Consider the following 19,352-nt stretch of genomic DNA (forward strand, 5'->3'; position numbering starts at 1 on the left):
GATTATTGCAATGGCAATATTTAAGCTTTATCTTGTCCCATAATAGAATGTGCAGCTGGATCTCAAATCAATCCCCAGCATTGATTTTTTGCTTATTAGAATATTTTTTTTTTTTCTCCTTCCCTTAGTGTCAACACATCTAGTTCGAAAAAGGGCCAGGTACAGGACAGGAGACTGGTGACTTTTGAGGCCAAGCTCTGTGAAGATAATTCCTGTAATTCTTGTAATGAAGGTAAATCTTGTGATTTCAGTGGCATTATGGAACAGCATATGGGATGCAACGTTGTTCCATGTTTGGTGCAAAGAGGAGATCAACACCTGTCACCAGCATGTGAGCAATCCTTCCTGGTGCAGCCCTGCTGTGACTTTTGTTCCCAGAAGCAGGACTTGTGCAGCCCAGTGAGGTGACAGCCAGCCACACAGTCACTGCTGGAGTAGGATTGGCCTGTGAATGGTACCAGTAATAGCATTTGTACCATAGAAATACCAGGGGCCTCTTGCCCTGCTATTCTAGGCATGGCACATATGTAAAGCAAGAGTCACACGAGGCCCCCCAAGGCATGCAAAGGCTGATGGAGAGTCCTGGGAAAGTGAAGGGCTGCTCAAGGTCACGCAGCAGGTTGGTGGCTCAGCTGGGAGTAGAATTTGAAGAGGAAACTGTGCTGCTATGGCAGCTCCCCTGCTGAATTTCTTGAAGACAGGATTTTTCCTTTAGACCTAGAGATTGCTCTGCTTATTAAACTGCCTCAGCAAGACAGCTTTGTCTTGGGACCTGTTGAGTGGTTTCTCCTTTTCTGCATAAGGAATGGATTGCACGTGTATGGATTGCATCTGCTAATTCCTGGTTTGTACTTCAGTGATGGATTCCCAAGGCCTGTGCTGTGCTGGTCCTCAAAGGGGATGGTATCATTCTTCTTTACAATGTAAATTCAGGTAATGGCATAGGCAAATCTTTCCTTCTGAGCTGATAGGAAAGGAGTGTGAGGTACATATGTTTTCTTTTGCCAGCTGCTGTCGATGTTAGAAATGTCAAGTTCTATTGGTGTGACATTTTTGACAGATAAACCCCTGTATTCTTTGCCATTCCCTGCTTCCTCTTCCACTGTGTGGTTTCACACCATGAGCTGTTGATGGTACCTTTCTGTTGTGTTGCTTCTGGTGTGTTTTCCATGGTTTTGTGATCTGAGAGGAAGTAGCAGAGATAAAAGGTTGGAATTTGAGAGCTTTCTCTTGACTCACCTAAAGCCAGAAGAGATTGACATTGAATAAGACCACATACTATGCAATATGAGTAGTGATTCCTGCATGAGGCCTGTGACTTCTGGGATACAGCATTTAGATACCTTTTTGGGCAGACATTCAGCTCTATTTCAGTGCCTCCAGGAGCTGGAGAAGTCACTGTGTCCCTACGTACCAGCGTAGGAACTCTAATGGCCTACTTTCCCTTTTTAGAAATAGTCACCCTTCATGTCTCTGAACTTGCGTGGCTTTGGCTCCTGGCCACTAGACCTTGTCATGCCTTTTCCACTAGATTAATGAGACCTTTAGTACAAGAAATATTCCCTTTGTAAGCAGTGATCACATCTTATGATACATTTAATAGAGTCCAGTTCCAATTTTCTTGCCATAAGTTAAAAGCCCTTGGCTCAACTTCCAGAAGTGTGCAACTCCTGCTTTTCAAGGTGGGGATAGTGATACTCAGGGTCTTGCCTCACTGTTTTCTATCATGTGTTTGTTTTGCAACCTGTTTTATGGCAAGGACATTTTCCTTACGATCACTTTGCAGAGTTCCTGGCCCATGAGATCTTGGGCTGGGAATTTGACGCAGTTACTGAGATACAAGTAACACATTCAAAATAAATACATTCTAACTCAGACCTTGCAATGTTCCCCTCAAGTTTTTTATACCCCTTCAGTTAAGAAAATAGCGCATTCCCACAGTGCTACTCAACTTGAATTAAAAAATCATAATATAAATCATACTTTTATGAATAATTTAATTTCTAGGAAATGCATTAGGGAAACCCCTTCAGATAAGGTTCCAAATTTGCAATAGTAATGATCTGAGAGGAAGGAATTGTTTGCCATGAAGTAAATTATGCATTAGAGGAGCCTTTTAATATTCTTATTTAACACCTAATATTGATATATTCATTGATCTGCAGAAGCTGTAGTACTGTGATATGCAAATAATTTAAAACTATAATTAAATTGAGTAGTATGTACAAGCCCCAAGATTTGTGACAAAATGTATGTGTATGTATAGTCTTCAATTTCCTGGTGTCTCCATTCTGCAGTGACCGACGCTATTTTAAGAACAAAAGAAACTTCTCTGGGTGTAGAGATTACAGTAAACAGAGTCATTTGGCTGTTAGCCTGGGAGAGCTGCAGATGATGCATAGCTTCCATTTGCTCTTTTTAAATAAATCAGCTTATGGTTTGGCCAAGCATACACAGAAAGGCTTGGAAAGAAGGGCATCCTTCACACCTTTTGCATTCTCTGGCCAGATGAGGACTGCTTGGTCAGGATGAAAAGAGAAGTTGGTGGTACCATACAGGATACGGGCAGCTGGATTTTCATCAGTGTTCAACAGGCAGCAGTTTCCATGGAATTGTTGGCTCTGAATTGTTTGCTGTATGGCATTTTCAGTGGTATTTTTCAAACGGGCAAAGGCCAAAGACTTTTTTGTTTAAAAAAACGTTACCAGCTAAAATGCTTGGATGCTGAAAGTTGTGGAAGATTTGCCCTTCTGCTGAGGTACCTAAACAGGAGCCATTCTCCAAAAAATGCTGTCATCCTGGAAACACCTAGAAGAAAGAACAGGAAACTCTGCAGAATGCACTGCAGGCCCTTGGGGGGAGCGTCCTAATACATCCACATTTCCCTGTGGGTCTGGCAGGGAGCAGGCCCCATGACTTTCCACAGGGCAGCATGTGACAGTGGATATGGCAAATCCATTCAGGGCACAGCTGCTGCTTCTGTTTGGTTTTTCCCAGAGTACAGTTCCAGGTTGCCCAGATCTCTGAAGCAGTGTTGATATCACTGCAGCAGAGAGTCTGCTCTGGGTGGATTTGTGCCATTTTCATGGGTTTTTTTTGCCAAACTGCACCCAGCTTTCCTTGCCATTCCTTGCCCCAGCATTTAGGAGAATGTCTATGGTTGTCTAACCCCAGTATCACATAACTCCTGATGATCCCTCAGCTATGTGGGCTACCACTTCAGATTTTTTCTCTTCTGTTGTAGATAGAGGGGAAAACCAGACAAGGTGCAGGCAATCTCAGGTTTGTGGGCAGGAGTAATTTGTTATTGGTTTTAATATAATGTGGAGGAGAGGATAGGAAGGCAAGCTTTTGCTGGCTTCTTTTGGTTTGAACTGAGAAATCAGAGCACTAATCCAATGACTCTCTGAACCTCATTCCTCTCACAGCTCCCCCAGCATATCCAAGGGAAGTGTGGCAGACTCTGCCTGCATTCTGCTCTGTAATGATTCATGGCAAAAGCTCAAGATACCTCTGCTTTTGGTTCTTGATTCAAGTGCAGCATTTACGGCTGAGTTTGCTTGTAAAAAAAGCTATGCCTTTAAAGGTTATTTTGAGGACTTCTTTTTGAAGCAGAGATATTACAAGAGTATCTTGGAGAGTTTCAGGGCTCTCTTTCAAACTTGGTTTATTGTAAGGCAAACAATAAATGAGTTTGAATCCAACTAATCCTTTTCAGTTTGTATCTGAATTGAGACCAACAAGCTACCTCAGTGAAATTAAATACAGATTCCTTTCTTGACCTAACTTCTGTTATGAAGAAATCTGATTAAAAAAACAAGTAAAGTAAAATCAGGAAGAAAAGGATGTCTTTGTCACAATGTTTGCCCAGAACTCAGGTCCACTTGGGATATTGCTTAACCTCTAAGTTGGAATATTTGTTCACAAGTAGACAGTTTAGGTGGAATTTCCTTTCATTTGTCATTTTGTGTTAGTCATTCATGCTGTTTAGAGGTTGCACAGAGTATTGTATCATCCCTAGGGTCCTGTTTTATGAGTTCACTAAAATTAGCTTGGGGAGTTTCCCAGCCAAAAACTAGAGCTGAAAGCCAGGGTCCCTTGAAGGAACACGATAATGAATAGGGAAGGATAACCTTTCATCTGCAGCTTGCATTTCTAATCCATGGGACTTTTAATTTTTTTTTTTTTTTAAATTTTCTTTCCTCAAGCTTTTCTCCTCCTTTCCCCTCACACACCTGTGTGAGCCCTGGTTTGAAGTGATCCACATGAACTACAGACCACAGTTACCCTTCCAGATGCACCATGCCTGTGGTTCAGATTTTGGGGTGGGCGGGAGATGGGAAGAAAGAGGAAAACACAACAAAACCCAGCAGTGTTGGAAAGCAGTTTTCCTGCTCAGTTCCGTTGCGATGGCTCAACATACCCTCAATAAACGAGACAAGGAAAAGCTGTTCTTTGTGCATAGGGTAGGCTGGGAGCTTGTCAGTGCAGCAACCCTGGTCTCCTCTAGTTTTGAACTCTTTACCCAGAGGACAGATGCTGAGAGCAGAGCAGGTGACCACCCCAAGAATGGGATCAAGTCCTTGTAACTGCTTGCAGTAAATTTCTGTTTACCTCTTTGTAATGGTTTTGTGAATCAGAGAAAGATGGTTGATGTAGTGATAGAAGTGAAGCAGGAGAAATGGTTGAGGTCATCAGACTTGTTGGGGAAGGACTGTTAGATCGCTGGGTGGGTTGGCTGTATGAGGCATAATGGGAAATTTAGTGACATAAGAATATCTTTTCAGTCTTTAGCGATCACCTTGTTGAGAAGTTTTAGTTTTCAGGGTGATATTTTGAAGGTCATTTGTAGACTGAGCATCCTGGAGAATCAGGGCTGAGAGGTCAGTGGTGGAGTGGCTGTAGTACGTGAAGCTAATGTTACTGTTAGCTTGTTGGGTTTGTTTTCTAATTCACCGGGATTTAATCCTGGTAAGTTGTTTTTGTTTGGTTTTGCCTGCATGATTGCCTTTTTCAACAACAGGAAAACTCTTTTTTGCGGAGAATTTTATTACAGAAGAGACTTTTTGTATGGGAAACTTTCTCCTCTCTTTTAGTGTGAGGGCTGATTAACGAATTTAAAAATAAAGATGGAGTTTTGTATGGGTGGTGAGATGAATCACTGTATGGGAGAGAGGCTAAAAAGTGCCAAGGGATTCTGGAGCATCATCAGCAATGAAAGTTGCTGAACTTCTTTCTTCTTATTATTAGAATTTCTGACTTGTAATTTGATTCTTCTGGCCCCCAGAGGACTCCAGGCTTTGGAGAGATTTGTTCTCAGAAGCAGAAGATGGTGATGGAAGTGATGAGTACTTTCACCAGTGTCTGAGTGATTCATGTGAGCTGATAGCTGGGTAGCTTTTGCCTTGGAGATGACAATGTGTCCTCCTAGAAGCAGAAATAAAACTCTTCATTGTAGTATTACTATATCCAATAGGATAGATTTTATTTTGAAGTATTTCTTTTCAGATTGTCTTTTAAGAACAGAACAAAAATTTCCTGGGTTTAGAATATTTTTTTGTCTGAAAAACATGATTTTTTTACTGTCTTTTGTTTTGCTTCTTGAATGTTTCTTTGCGGGCATTTGCTGTCTTGCAGTATCTTGCAATATGATAAGCTTTGTAGTGTGGGAATGAAAACTCAAATGCACTTCATCCTTGAATTCAGCATTGCTGGGGCAGCAGTGTTTTCATGGGCAGAAAAGGAGGCTGATTTAAACGTCTCAAGAAGTGAAAATTAAAGGCATATCATGCTCATATCAAAATCTGAAGAGAAAATGAATATTCTCACAGGAGTCTTACATACCTATGATACATGGGCAGTTTTGTTTGGGATTTTGAATGTTGTTTTGAGGTTTTTTTGAGGAGTATGCATCTTCCTTTCCTCATCAGGCCTTTTATTAACACTGTTTTTTACTGTGAATGTCATATGAGCAGACTTTCTGCCTATCCTGGTTAATTTTCACAATGGCTTTGCAAGGCTGAACAAGCATAATTATAGGGCTTTAAAAGCTCCTTTTCAGGTTAGACTTTGGAACAGTGTCAGCCCTAATGTTCACACTGTGAGAAGGAGGTCTGGCTTGGAAATGGTCCCAGGAACACCCACGCCTCAGGCTGATGGGAGTCAGACCTGTTATTTTGGTGCCAATATTGGTCACCTGAGGCACTCTCTGCACTAGTTTAAAATAATAAATTACTTTCTTAGTGCTATGCTGCAGTGATCATCTTAAAAGAATGAGAGAACTTAGTGGAACACCAAGTGATAATCCAGTCTATTAGAACAAAATAGCCTGAAAGAAAATCATGACATGGGGGAATGGATCGGAATTCTTCTCATGAAATGACTTACGACCATAGCTAGAACACCCAGCTTGGTATCTTATTAAGTTTTGTTCCCTGCAAAATTCCCAGATCCTTGAATTTTTGAATTAGTATTGTATGTTATAATTAAATTTCACTGCTATTCAGGATTCTGGGACAGTATGGACTCTTTGCTAGAGAAAAATTATTTTCTTCTGGACCCTTCTGCTTTTGAACAACTCAGAACTCATAGCTCTGTTTCCCTAAAGAATTTGTATTTATCCATGGGAATAAAGTACAAGTTATACGTTCTAAGCAAAGCTTTATATTCTTCCCAGCTATAAAAACAACTTGTTTGTTAATAACCTGAATTATGGAAGGAAGAAGAACATGAAAATGAGATTCTTGGTTTGGTTACAAGGTCTTTGTTTATAAACTCACTGGGTATTTTGATTTTAATTGTTGGGAATGTGGATGCTATTTGATGTAAGTGAGCATGTGTTTATTTTGTTTTATAGTATGCCCTGTATTGACAATTAGAAAAAGCTGTGCTAAAATTAAAAATGGAGGAAAGGACCTTGATCTTCACACAGCAGTACTGAAGTTAGAGCTGTTAGTAACAAATCGAATAAAATCCATGCTACCAAGAGAAGAGAGTATGCTCATTTTGGTAAGTTGAACTGCACCTATTCATTGTTTGATGCCAACTTTACTATTTATCCTACGCCTGCATACAAGAATTACCAGTGTATATACATACACTAACACTAAATTTTATTATCTGTGAAGCTGGTCTGTTTATCTATGTGAGCCAGGCCAGGACTCTGGTTTTTGCTCAACAGTTTCAAAAACAGGAAGCAACAGATAATTCTGGTTCTTTCTGTAGACCAAATTCTTTTCCAAGAATAAAGTGAAGAATGTCTATAATTTTTGCAGATTATACCTTCTGTTGTACTCTGCAAGGAATATTTTTCTATTATCGCTACAGGAAAAAGTAGATTATTAGACTACAGATGTCTGAATTGCTTCAAAAGCCCAAGTCTGTTTTCTTTGTTACAAATGTTTGTTACTTGGTTTTTTTTTCTTTGAAAAAAATATCAAGTGGAGGGGGGTAAACAACAGGAAGAATGTTGACGAGGTATTCATGAACTAATCTGCCCGGAGAGCTTTGAATTACTGCTTCTTGACAAAGTTAAAACCTTTCAAATACTGAACAGTCTAGGGAAGTAATTCTGCAGTGATTTTAAACCAGCTGCTCTTTTTTTTTCTTTTTTACCATTTTCTAATACCGATTAGATATGAATAGATATTATTATTCTAATATAGACTGATGAGATGCAGTAAATGGACCTAAATATTTCAGTACCTGGTTAATACCTTGGCCCCTGGGATGGTCTCTTACACCCAGCCTGCACTCTAAGGAGGTGATGTATTGTCAGGACTGGGTGTGAGAGGGGAAGTGAGAAGGCCTGCTTTCTGTTCCTCACTCTGTCACTGAGCTGTTTGGTGAACTAAGAGTAGTTGTTTAGTTTCCTTGTGCTTGTGAGAAATTCAGGAGAAAATCTTGCGTGTTAGAGGCATGTAATACCTATTTAATATTTATGCAAACAAATTTGTCCAGAGCTGTCATCTGCTTGCATTTGCAGTACCTAAAGAGTTTTCTGCTGGAAATTGGGACTGGGTATGTTTAAAGCTATTGCTGATACTTTGAATTTGTGTAAGCAAAATCTTTGCAAGGAACAATAGCTGCAACTGCTCTTATGGGATCAGCGAGTCCTATCACAGCTATTTAATACTACGTACATAACAGTTTAGGTAAAACAGTTAAAAATGTAGTAATCTGAAATGAGAGCAGGATTTAAACTTGTAGCTCAGAATCTCGTGTTCTAGATGTGGCTTTAATGCCAACAATCAGGCAACTCTCTTGAAAGTGCAAGGGGATCCCAAGGATCCCTGTGATTCAGGAATTTGGTTTGACCTCTCTTGTAAAAGATGGTGTCTGAGCATCCCCTACTATTCTTTTGATGTGGCTGATCAGAAGAGAGCCCCATGTACAGAACAAATGACCCTCTTCCCCCCCCAACCCCATGCCTGTTTTCTCAGCTGACACTCGACCAGACCTGAACCTGTGTAGCTTGTGAGCTTTGGAGGGATAAAAGGACAAATAACGCTGTAGGGAGAGGAAGCAGGTCAGATTTTTTTAACTCTAGCATTGCTGTTGCTTTACTGGTTTTGAAATCTTAACCTAATGTAAGAAGAGTAAATCATTGTAGAACTGAGGCAAAAGAAGGGATTTACAGCCCAAGGCGACTCAAATGCAAACCACGAGGAACTTCAGCACAAAGTCTGCCAAAGAGTTCTATAGTCTGTTTCCAAGGCAGGGGGGGTGGGTATTTTTTTGTTACGCAGTTCCCATGGCTATTTGACTTGATCAAAATCAAATCACATGTTAGCAGTAACAACTCAAGAGGTAGGTCGTTGGTGAAGAAAACACTGGAGAAAATGAATGCTTTCACAAGATTGATGCATCTTCTCCATCTTCTGCCTCCCAACTGAGCACACTCGTTAATCTGCTTAGATGATCAAAAACAAGAGAAGACAGAGAATTGCAGCCCTTCCCAAACCCAGAGAAAAAGGGGGTGGGAGGAAAAAAAAAAATCCCAAGTCATCATGAATGACAACCCAAGCAAAAAGCCAACATTTTTGCCTCTGGCAGTGAGGCAGGTTTTGTGAGCTTTTTCCCTTCCCCTGGCCTTAAACTAAACAAATAAATGAGTGCATTAACCAGCCTTCTTAACAAGGACTAGGAAGGTGTTGGCTGTAATAATATCCCCCCTTCACCTAGAGCAGAGGTTCTATTCTGTTTCCTTTCACATATATGGCAAAGGTCAGCTATTGAGAGTGACTTGTCGTTGCTACTGTGAGCGTGTGTCTCTCTATTATTGGCTACTACTCTTTCAGTCCCAAATGTTTATTTTCTTTTTTTTTTTTAAACCTTCAGGAACCCGAGCTTATTGGGAGAGAAAATATATCAAAAAGAAGGAATCCACAAACAAGGTCGAAAGCACAAATAAAGATGGAGAGAGAAATGGAAAGGGGAGGAGAAAAAAGGAGGGGGGGATCAGTCCAATTTTCTTTGGAGACATACGGCATTGTTGGTGCTGTCTGGCAGTGTTCCAGGGCTTCAATTGAAAGTGAATTTCTTTTATTGAATTCCATCCAGAGATATCATAACCTCAAAAGGCTACTATTACCCAGAGGGTTTCAGATGAAACCATCTGAGCGTGACTTTTGAAATGCAAGAAGTCACAATTGTCATTTGACAACATGGGACCTGTCAAGGCCCCTCTTTCCAGACAGAGAAATCGTTTACGTAATACATCCACCCACCCTATTGAGGTGAAAATGCTTCCATTGCAGGCCTTTTTGCCTCAGCAGGTGCAGAGTCAAAACAACAACAGCAACAACAACAACAACAATAATAATAATAACAATAATAAAAATAATAATAGCAGCCCTGGTGAACTCCACAAAACCATCCTGTGCCTTGACAAGCAAACAGTATTTAAACATCAGCTTTTTGAATGTGCATTGTAGGCAGTGAAAGACCTGTAGGTTTCAATGAAGCAGGTTACTCCTCCTGTGGTGATAAGCATAATAACCCAGAAATGGACTAGTAAATCAAAGACCGAGGTGTTGGAGAGAGAGATTAAAGGAAATGCAGCCACAAACCTCAGCTTTCCCTGATGATGGTAAGATTGAAACTCAGCTGCAGCTGGCAGGAATCATTGTCACATACCTTTGCCCTTCAGTGGATGAGGTGACGTGACTGTGAAAGCTTGACGATGAGTGGCATCCTTCCTTTGGGCCCTGGAGGGGAACAGGTTGTTGGGAGTCTTACCAGAGATATCTGAAGTTAATTGCTAGTTTGGCAATTTTGACTGGTCTCCACAGTTGTTATAATAGTGTGTGTGCATCCATATTTTCTTTTGGCTGCAGAGAGGCTCTCTGTGTGTAGAGCCCAAGGTGGAGTTGTAGTGATAATCCCACACTTACTAGGATGTTTTGATGTGAGAGGAATCAATGTATGGGATGTATAGTGCATGTCTTTTACAGAGGAAAAGAGGAACTAGCAAAAAATCAGCAGTTGTGTTTAGATACAGGCTCCACTCACAGACTGTCTGTCAAGAGGGTGAAGAAGTCTGTAGTGAAAAGGGGGGGGAAGTCAGAAAGCATGCAGTAGGCAGGCTGCATAAAACATCTGGGGGAGGCAAATGGAAATAAATTTGACAAAGATCTGGTTAGAAGAAAAATACATAGAAGTGGCACATGGGAGAAACTGATTGAAAACCCAAATGGAGGACAGCATTTTCCTTGTGTATGGACACAACACAGCATGCTTGGAGGGGTTGAGGGGAGCTCTGGTTGACAGTGATGCAGCAGTGGACAAGCTGGTTCAGAAATCTCTTGGGAGCAGTTTGAAGCTGGTGACCAAAAAAGTCAAACTCACTATGTGGGTGAGAAGGTAAATGTCACTTATGATTCACTGCTCAGCAAAATCCCAAGTGGAGCTGAAAATACCTTTCAAAAAATGCCTTCAGTCTCATGCCTTTCTAGGAGAAAAAAAAAAAAAAAAGGAAAGAAAAGGGAGAGTAAATGAAACATTTGTCTTACATTTGTCTTCAAGCAGGAGAGACAAGATGTAGGTGTGATAGTGATCAGTTTGAATTCCTCAATACACCCACGAGTACTTACTTGTAAGTTTTGTGTAACAGAGTGTGAGATCAAGGGGAGAAGTTTAGTTGATGAACACTTCATGGAACAAAGTATTTCAGACCACATGTAGAACAGCCTGGTGAGTGTCAGATGAGTGTAGATATGTGGTGGAATAAAGAATGTTGTGTGGAAAACAACATTAAGTCTTAGAGGATGATAACATCCTGAAGTCCTCAAAAGTCAAAATCTTTTTTTTTTTTTTACATGCAAGGCAGAAAACAAACTGAGGAGTAGCTTTACTAGGCAGGGAGTACCTGAAGGAGAAGATGGTACAAAGAAGAGCATGAGTATATTTACCTGTCAGCAGAGAGCCTTTTATTGTAGAACTACTGTGTATTGAAGTGTATTCTTGATATAAAGCTTTAAAGTGTACTCCTTGAAAATTTTAGTGTGAAGGAAATTGTGCTGGCAAACCAGCAAGTGGAAGATAAAAAAGCAAGCAATACTCTGGTTATTTGCCAAATTAAAAGGGGATAGTTGGAAAAGAACATCTGAGGTTTGGGAAATCTAATGAGACTTTTCCTATAAGACCAGAAAAAAACTTAAAGGAAATCATAAAAATGACATGCTCTGGGGATCTGTTGGCAGACCTCTCCCCAGCATTGTATTCTCTATCTAGACACTGATAATTTATCAGTCTGCTTGGGACTGGCCCTCTACTCCAGGTCATTCAGAAGCATCAAACAGAAAACACAGGAGAATGCTATGCAGGAAAAAAATGCCCTTAAGCAGTTGCAGATTACTGATGGTAAAATGCCCCCATATTTTAGGACTCCATTAAGGACCTTTGGAACAAAGCCTTCTTTAAGACCATTGCAGACAAAGAACTGATGTCTGCTCTCTGTAACTAGAGCGGTGCAAAGGCTGTGACAGAACTGCACAGCGAGAGGCTTCCTGGGAGAAAAAGCTTATATTTCATAATGCTGAGTAGGTTTTTGAATTCTAAGTGGAGAAACATATTGATGAGCCCTCTAGTAAACTCTGCAAAATCCAGTTCTGTTGGAAGTCAATCAGTATACAAGATACAATAGCATATGGAGCAGATGTTGGAGTTCTGCTGCAAGAAGAATACTAATTCTGGATATGTGCCTGATCCAGATGTCCTTTCATAAAAACAAGAGTTTGCAGCTATCATCTTGGAAGCCATAGTAAATCCATAAACATAACATGCAACAACTGCAGAAATGTATTTGTGGCAAATTTGCAAGGCATTGTTGCTCTTTTACTCCACCTTTGAGTGAGCATAATTTCATTGATCATGTCTTTTCTTCTGTCAGGAGAGGAGATCAGGACATTGATATTCTCTTCTAATTAGTGAAAACAATCGTATCACAGTTGCAGTGAACTATAAGAGCTGGGCAATGAAAGTGTTCTTAGAAATCTGAGAGGGTGAGTTTGTGCAAAAGAGAGCTATTGCCAAAGTCTACCTGTTTCTCAGGGAGGAAACATTTTATTTTTCATGGTAATTTGGAATATGAAGATCCATGGTTTTATTTTTGGGAAGTATCTCCTCATCAACAATAGGAAAAGGTATTATGACAGAGAATGAGTCAACTTATTTTAGTGACTGGTACAAGTTTGCTGCTGTGGGCTGGGAGCCTGCAGGTGTCAGGCATAAAAGTCCCACTGAGGTTCTCTCTTTCCTGTCTTCATACACTGAGAGTTGTTGGAATTCATAAATACACTATTTATTTGTGGTGTACTTTCTCACCCTCCCCCCCTACATTATGTCAGGCTGTTGCAATCAAACATGATCTCTGAACATGTTTCTGAACAAAAGGATTCCCGGCAGAAGTAAAGTGATATTTTCCTATCATGTTAATTATTATCAGGATACTAATTTATATATTTTCCAGGTCAAGACGTGTGAGGTGTAATCTGTCAGTGGTGTAGTAGTTGAAAACTGAAACATCATGAGGCACTGCAGTAGTTTGGGTGAACTCAAATAACTATATCTATCTTGAAACTGAATAGTTTTGTTTTGATTGTCCTAAAAGAAAGGAATGATAATTTCTTGAATGCAAATTTAATTTTTTTTTTCAGAAAATACTTGTTTCACTTGAAGGACTTTTACTTAGAAAATTCCAACCCACATGAGTGCAACATGATTAAATCTTGGACTCAATGTTAATAAAGCTAGTAGTGTTTGTTGTGATCTTATTTTACCAGATGATCCAAAATAACATCTGTAGCATCTCACCAGGTGCTTGCTGTAGTTCTAGCTACTAGGAGTTATACTCTAGTTCAAGTGCTCTCTGCAGGAAGTGCTTCAAAAGAGGAAGGAAGAAACTAAGTATGGGACAGGTCACTAATTGGAATGAACCTGGCTGCTTATTTCTTGTCTGACAGGGCTGGCATGGAAATGTCTGTGGAGTTTCTTGATTGATCAGTCATGGCTAAATGAGTGTAACTGTTCCTGGTGGCAGCGGTGGATTTGTGTGATGCATTTCTCCCCTTCAGATTTTAGAAACTAATTTATACCCAGAGGTGAGAATGAAACTCTTAATTTTGGAACTTTTAAAACTAAGAAAGAACACACTGATTGGTCACTATCCTTACAAATATTTCATCAGTGTACCTGTGTATTTCTTGATACCTTCCCATGCAATTTTGGGGTAGTTTGTGCATAGAAACACTCTCCTACATTACAGGACAAAATGCTTCGATGTCACTGCATTGAGAACAGCAGGAATTTTTTCCACCCTGTTGATTCTGTATAAACTCCTGTTTAGTGTAATATCTTGCAGGACAAAAGGAAATATGTGGGAGATTCCCACATTTCTGAGTGAATTTAGTTGGGTACTTAACTTTCTGAGCAAAGAGTTCAGAGACTTGGTAAAGGAAATATAATTTGAAACTGATGGTTTTGCTTACACAAGAATCTCTCTTGTGCTGCAATAGAGGGATTTACTCACCCTTGGGAATCAACACAGCAGGTGTCAGCCTTCAAAAGTGAGAGAGGACTGGAGGACTGATGCTTTGAAATACTGGTACTTAATTTTTTTTCTGTTGGAATTAGGTTGAGCTGATGTATTTTGATCTATGTCAGAGCCTCTTTGCTATAAAGGGTTGGGTTGCTGGGTTGCAGCAAAATGTAAAGGAGGGAGGTAAATCTCATGACCGGTATTGTGCTGGTACCCTTTCTGTGTTCTAAGAGAGATATCCTGGTCCTCTCTTAGCAAAATTACAAAGTGGTTTCATTAATTCCTTTTCATCACCACTGAGCTTCAATACAACAGGGAAATGTGGGTTTGGTTCTGATTTTTTAATTTTTCTTTCAAAAAATAGAGAGCAACACCTGCTGTCAAAAAGAGTGCGTGAAAGTGCAGTGACAAAGGATATCTGAAAATGTTGTGTTAATTCTTCTTGTCTGGTGGAAATTCATATTGAGGCAATCTTCAGGTAAAACAATTCAGCGGGAAGGGTGGTCCTCACAATGAGAAGGGCACTCTTAAAGCCAGGCCTGCATGAGCCATCAGACAGAGCCAGGAGACACGGCTCCGCACTGAGTAACACATGTTGAGATCTGAGAAAACAGGACTCACACGGAGTTTCATGGCAGCAGGTTACTCAGCTCATTTGATCATAATTCAAGCCATTTGTGTAACTAATGATGCTCTCAGATGTTTGGCAGAATAAACTAATCAGCCATTTAACAGCAGCACAGCTTCTTTGTGGCTCGACGCGGATCCGAGGGATTCTGCCGCAGCCGAAGACGCCGCTCCTCTCTCTGCCCTTGCATTTTCCTTGGCTGTGTGGTTCAGTAACCTTTCAGCAGACCTGTCTATATAACAAGTAGTTCAACAGGAAGAAAGGACGTGCTTGGGAAAAGGCATTCTTGATCAACTGCTGCACATCTGGTTTAAAGTCTTTCTGGTGAGGCAGTGCACCGAGTCAGCATGTGTTCTGCTAGGTCTGAAACGGTGTGAATCGAAGGGGCTCATGGATGAATGACCCCTTGTGTGGTTTGCAGGTTTTGTAAGTCTCTCATGCTAATCCAAGGCCACTTCAGGTTAAACAATCACACAGAAGTTGCCTGAAAGATGAACCTGATGATATAGTAGATGGTTTTCAGTTTTTATATTTCAATCCCTCTTCTATTTTTTTTCCTTAGGGGAGGACTGATGAGACCTACTGGCCCTTAATAGTATGGTATTATAGCCCAGATCCTTTGCTGTTATTAGAAGGTGCAGCTCTGTGGATGTTAGTGCAGCTGCACCAGTTCATATTAGTAAGGAATATTGTGCCTGATGCATTTATAAACCAGATTTCTTGCTGTACTTAGAGAAGAGCTAAGCCTCTGAAACTAGCTCTAAAGGTGAAAACTTACCAATTTTATAAGGGGCACAATCCTATCAATAAACCACTGAGCAGGTTGAAGGAGGCTCAGGAAAATGGCCATTATAGAGAAGATTTTTTTTGCTTTTTAACATTTGTGTTGTAGGTCTGAAATACTGAAAACAGTATTTACAGTAATGCTGATACTCACCAGAACTGCAAAACCGTCATATTAGTGCTGTGCAAGTCCACATGTTGTAACAATGTGTTACCTTGTCCCTGGAACAAAATCACAGGTACAGTTATGACAACTTTGGATGACAGGAAGATTGCTTTAAAGAGGAACAATTATCTGGGTGACTAATTCACCAAGGAAGCAAATCTGTCCTTTTGGGGGATGGATTTTCTTAATTTCTAGTTTTAAAAGCTTCATTTAAGTTTTGGTGCAATATATTTGATACAAAAAGAGCAGTGTGTTTCCAATAGAATTAATATCCTCAAAAGTTTCTTTCTGACTGCTGTTTATGCTGAAAACAGAGGATAGGATTATTTATTTATCCTTTTGTTTGGTCTCTGATATACTTGTTGAGGGATAGCTGCCTGAAGAGCCCAGGTATAGTTTGCATACTAATAATTTCTTGTAATTGATCTTTTCAGCTTTCTTCATGCGCCGTGGAAGGTTGTCAGCTGCTTCTTTGAAGTTAACTAATGATCATGCAAGCTGTGAATCTGCAGTGGGAGCCAGGATCTCCCTGGTGCTGTAGCAGCACAGCTTCCACGTGCTGGCTCTCTCCTGTTACCTCGTGTGGTGTTATTCAGGTGAGCTTGGAGGCAGAAGGTTTTAATTGCCATATTTATCTTGGGGGTCAGGCCAGTGCACAGATATTCCCCAAAATGGAGGAAAAACCAAAACAATATTCTTTTGTCCTTTGTGTCAAAAGCTGGCATATTGGCCACACAACTAGCTGGTGTTCCTCTACGTAATTTGCACTGAGAGGCTTAAAAAGTCCAAAATTGGGCATAGCATCCTCTTTCTCACTTGAATATTCACAGCCGTGTTCAAGTAGATGAAAACTGCATACAGGAGGGGCTGTACTGGCGTCTGTGAGAATCTTTCTGTTGACCTGGCTGGAGCTTTGGATTGACTTTTAGACTCAGCCTGTACAGTCAGATACTTGTACAGGATGAGTCTTTTTTTCTTGTTTCCCTTCCCCTCACTCTGCCAGTATTTGTCTCCAATAAAACTTCATGTGCCAGCTTTTGAATAGATCAGCCTGTCTTTATTTCTTCTTTATTTTTCCTTTTTATCTCTGTTTCTTTGCTCTTGTCTGTAAGTACTACAGCAGAGCTCTTTTCTCTGCTCTAGTCACCCTTAACCCATAAAATAAACTACTTTTAAAAGGGTGGGGAAGAAACAATAATAGATGGTCTAATAAAAGATACTGTCTCTCCCTACAAGCCTTTTTTCACTTCAAGACAATACAGCACTGTGATAAAATAAACTGCTCTTGCCATATGTTTTGCTGAAGAATCCCTCCCCCTTTCCCAAGAGGTGACACAGTCGTGGTAATGTTGAATTTGGTATAACTGAAGACTGACCTTTAGAGCTCTTAGTTTGGAAAACGATCATTCTGGGATGTTCCTGTAAGTATTCTTTACTGACAGCCAAGACAATTTCAGTGAGAGAGGAGTGAAAATATATATGTATACGTTTATTTTACTCACGTCATCAACAAAACACTGTTGTGGTCTTGCTTGCTTTTCCCAGGTCCCTTATTCATCTGGAATAGATCTTGCTGAGGCAGAAAGAGACCGTGGGAGGACGTTTGAGAGGAAAAGGAGTTGTGTGGTTTCCTCATCACTCTTGCTGTTAAGCTGAAGCTGTGTTTGCATCTGGTTCATACCTAATGTGTCACTACCACCATGTGAGAGCAGCACCTCCATGGCAGTTGATTTGGGTTCTAGAGCCAGGTTGCCATAGCACACTGGGTTTTTTCTTTCCTTTCCCCCCCCTCTTTCTAAGAATAAACTTCAGGTTGGGAAAACAGTGTTTTGTTTTGTTTTTAATTTTATTTTTAGTTGTGTATTCATAGCAGGTAAGAAATCCATTTATCAATCAGAGCAGGAACAAGGCTTGCAATTTTAATACCTGTAAGCAGCCAAGGTATGCTCTCTGCATTTGTCAGTCAGTGTTTAACTAGACTTGCTAATATTTATTGAATTCCTGTTTTCTATTGCATCTCAGCTCTGATGTATTAAATAACACTTGATTAAAAGCATATTTTCAGAGGGAATACTTTCTAAATCAATAAGCTACCTGGGAACATTGGTTACTTTTAATCATAGTTCATCCTTACATGTATTGGGCTACTACTGAAGGTCAGTGAAAACATCTGTAAACTCCCTAGGCTAGAATTTAACACAGTGCTCTCTCCTGCTGCGTCTAGCACAGGTGTCTTTGTGTGGCCAGTAGTCTAGCACCAGCATATAAGGTCTGTTCTGCCTGCTAATACGATACTTTTATTAGCTGTCACCATGCTGAAACAAACCTCAGACCTTTGTGGTCCCAGGTACCTTTGCCTGTGACACTTGAGGCCAGGTATTCCAAGGACCTCTGTACTTACTGCCAGGCCTGAGCTGCTGCGAAATTTGAACCTGCCAGCTGGGCTTCCTGGGTTCCCCCTTCTCAGCACTGGTAAGGAAAACACACTGGCAGAGAATATGGGAAACAAGAACCTTATATACTGAAGGATAACGGTGGACAAAGGGTTAATTTTCATAGTACTGTAAGCCTTGAGTCTTAAAAACGTCTTGTAATGCCAGGGGAAGGATTTAAATTGTGAAAAAGAAAAAAAAAATTACTCTGATTTTTAACAGTCATTTACATGTTGCTATTTGCTTTTCACAGAGTCCTGTTTTTGTTAGTTAGACACTTGGGGCTGGGGAGCATCATCTATGACAATAGAACTGTCCAGTAGTGTCTTGTGAAAACTGTTACATGACTAAGCTTGAATACTGTTTTCCTGTTCTTCCTTCTGCAGATCTGAAAGAAAGATTTATTTCTTTTTTCCTTAGGAAATGGGCTTTTTTCAGGGCAAAATTGTATGTATTCTTCAACTACTGCAGGAATCCTACTAGCTGCCTCCCTTGCCTAGTTGTACTACCTTAGCCCTGATGATAGATTCGAAGTTATACAAGCCTCTGGCATCGATGCAGTCTGTTCTTAAAAAGTCATATTGTATGAGGGTCACTATTCTCAAAAGGGAACGAGAACAATCCATTTTCATATAAGAAACAAACAAACTTACATGTGTCTTTGAACAGTTGCTAGATATTTACTGAATAGTCTATCACAGCCAATCTGAAGTGTTTTCAAACCACATCCATCAAACCTTACTGCCAAATGTGTAGAAACTATGAGAAAAAAAGCCCTACAAACAACTGGATTTGGAAAAAACAAGGGTCACCAAGATTATGATCATTTGGGGCTTTCTTCCTTCTCCCTGTAATTAGCCAATTTGTTACTTTTGCTTCCTTTTTTCCTCCTTATTTAGTGCATTTTTTCCTGTCTGCACCGGGATTTTCTTCTTTTCTTCCAGTGTGATACTGCTGACACTGGCCTGTGGTGATTCTGGGCTTTTCTGGCACTGCTCACTGAGATAAAAAGCGACAGCCCGGGAGCCCCCATCGTGTGCTCCAGAGCTTTCAGCCTGTAGCACGGAGCAGTATATCAAACACCAGCAGGCCAACCCCTTTTTGTTGCATTAGCCAGTCAAGCATTTTGTGCTGCTGAATGTCATCTTATTTAACATTTTGTTAAACAACTTCTAAAGGTCTTAACAATATGACAGATGGGCCATTGAATGGATGCTTTAATGGCTAAGCATTAGTTTGCTTTGGTTTGATAGTGTTTATTGTTAGTTAAGTACTGTTTAAATAAATCAATCTTTCCCCTCTCTT

The 19,352-nt window shown here is 40.3% G+C and overlaps 1 long non-coding RNA gene across 1 annotated transcript; it reads left to right on the plus strand.

The window, feature by feature from the left end:
- The first annotated feature begins 627 nt into the window (after positions 1–627).
- On the plus strand, positions 628–17,560 carry LOC135412466 (uncharacterized). Its single transcript, XR_010429662.1, has 4 exons — positions 628–933; positions 6,857–7,008; positions 16,050–16,211; positions 17,161–17,560. It is a non-coding gene; the product is annotated as an uncharacterized LOC135412466 (long non-coding RNA).
- Positions 17,561–19,352: the final 1,792 nt, after the last annotated feature.

This window comes from Pseudopipra pipra, chromosome 3 (genome assembly GCF_036250125.1).
Source record: "Pseudopipra pipra isolate bDixPip1 chromosome 3, bDixPip1.hap1, whole genome shotgun sequence".
NCBI classification, from domain to species: Eukaryota; Metazoa; Chordata; class Aves; order Passeriformes; family Pipridae; genus Pseudopipra; species Pseudopipra pipra.